Below are 2,251 nucleotides of genomic sequence, written 5' to 3'. Positions count from 1 at the left end.
GGTTATAAACTCCTGCAAGACCATTTTAGGCTGGACATAAGGAAGAACTTTTTTACTGTCCAAGCCCCCAAGGTCTAAAATGGCCTGCCGCCCAAGGTGGTTCAAGCACCTACTTTGAATGCCTTCAAGAGAAACCTGGATATTTTTCTTGCTGGAATCCTATGACCCCAGCTGACTTCCTGCTCCTGAGGCAGAGGGCTGGACTCAATGATCTTCCAAGGTCCCTTCCAGCCCTAATGTCTGTGAATCTATGAAATTTCAAATAAGGCTGATCAGTAGGATACAAATAGGACATGCCAGATAGGATAGAGAGGGTGTTTTGGACATGGGGAAAAATCATAGTGCTGAAAGTGGAAGATGGATATATTGTGCAATTTATAGTGACTGCAGAGGCAGGCACTTCAGAAACACAGATAGAGAGGTGGACAAGCAAGAATTAGCTGGCAATGAAGCTCCAGAAGGCTGAATAGTTCAGAAATCATTTTAAAGACAACCAATTGTCTTTCAGGACATTTTAGAAGGAGATAAATGAGTTTAGCCTTTGAGCTGCAGAGAAGCTCTTTGGGTAAAAAGAACCCTTTTCTGATTAGGTAGAGCTGTCAGGTGTGGTTTATTAATCAGAAAATCACAGTGAATGGGTTGAATCAGTTAAGAAACATGCTGTCAGTGTTGTCTCCTTACACCGCAAGTTATCTGGTTTGGATAAAAAGAGGTACAACATTGTAGATGATTATAGATTTCCTAGATAGAAATTAAGCTGCCACTTGCTTTCTTAAATAATCAAGTCTCAACCTGTCCACTGCAGAATGAAAACCAGTTGCCAAAATACAACTTTGAACTCAGCAAACAGTGATCAAGTCAGACCAGAGAATAAAGAATGCATTGGTACCACCACCAGCAATGAATACATACATATAGGTCTCACCATAATAGAAACTCTTCCTTTGCGTAAGCTTGTCACCTGTTTCCCCTATATTTTCAGGAGTATGCTCCATTTTCCAGGTTCCTATGACACAGCCCTGATCTGTGGATGCTTCTGGACTGTTTCCATGAGACCTTTCCTTTTAGTTTTGCCTCATAACTAATTATTTTTCTGATTTTCCACACACCACCTACCAAAGACTTCAAAGCTAAACTGTGCCAGTTTTCAGCTGCTAGAGTGTCAGTATTTCTGCTCCACAGCACATTGGGACCAAGACAGGGGTGTCAAACACATGCCAGATAATAAATGAACTCTCAGGCTGGCAAAGACATTGGGAGGCAGCTGCCAACCTAATTTGCTTAGCAAATTGGGGAAAATGAGAGATATGATGGCTGAGATTTTCAAGGACATCTGGGGGATTTGAAAGTCCAATTTCCTAAATTTTATAGGAATTAGGCCTCCTGTTCTCTTAGACAGCTTTGAAATCCTCAGCCTAAGGGTTTAATGCCATAGAAAATCTAAGAACTGATTGACACACACAGCTCTGTTCATCCTGGGCATACTGTCTGACAGGAGAGCTGAGCTTTCAGGACTGGATATAAGGTTCATATATCATTACTTAGGCCTTCTCTCAATCACAGAGCTACAGTTACACAGTATTCCTAGAAGGTATAAAGGAAGGAAAAAGGCAGTCTAGTCCTCATGGATATAAAGGAATCCTCAAAGATAAGAGCTGAGTGTAAATGATGGGGAGATGAAACTGCAGAAAGCCTCGAACAGTAAGTCCGAGAGGTGTGAATTGCACTGTTCACCTTACTCAGATGCTTCTGCATGGTAATTTAGGTGATGACATTGTTAGCTATTTCATTTTTTATGTGAGCAAGGGGAGCAGGGTTGCAGAATTGGATTATTTACTGGGACTGTCTGGTATCATTAGGCAGTAGCATTTGGAAAGCATCATCATCTTATATGTTTTGGAAGAGGCCAAACTCTAAAAGGTAAGACAGCCGCAAGCTCATGTTCTGTATGATCCACTGGAAATAATTTCTCAGTTTGAACACTCATGTAGAGGTAGGGGGTTTTTTTGTAGGCAGAGCTTGGAAGAGGTTCTTTTGTGGGCACCACCTTCCCTTGCCTCCCAGCTGATGGCTGAGGAAAGCTGAGATTTTTAAAGCTTCTTAGCTCTGGGCTTCTAAATTCTTTAATTAGAATGAAACCTAGTGGAGCTGCTTGTCCAAAGGGACTTGGCACATGTGATATGCATTAAAACTTACACATACAGAAACCAGATGATCAATAGTACCTCTATCATAAACCATCAGGAAGCCT

The 2,251-nt window shown here is 41.5% G+C and overlaps 1 long non-coding RNA gene across 1 annotated transcript in view; it reads left to right on the top strand.

Annotated features, from left to right (window-relative positions):
• Positions 1-1,212, top strand: part of LOC109305390 — a 65,050-nt gene extending 63,838 nt beyond the window's left edge. The window contains exon 3 of the long non-coding RNA XR_002099616.1: positions 806-1,212. This is a non-coding gene — a long non-coding RNA (uncharacterized LOC109305390). The remainder of the gene's footprint in view (positions 1-805) is intronic.
• Positions 1,213-2,251: the final 1,039 nt, after the last annotated feature.

Source organism: Gavialis gangeticus, unplaced genomic scaffold, assembly GCF_001723915.1.
Source record: "Gavialis gangeticus isolate Ggan-Ray unplaced genomic scaffold, GavGan_comp1, whole genome shotgun sequence".
NCBI classification, from domain to species: domain Eukaryota; kingdom Metazoa; phylum Chordata; order Crocodylia; family Gavialidae; genus Gavialis; species Gavialis gangeticus.
The sequence above is the reverse complement of the archived record's forward strand: the minus strand, read 5'-3'. Positions and strand labels throughout refer to the sequence as shown.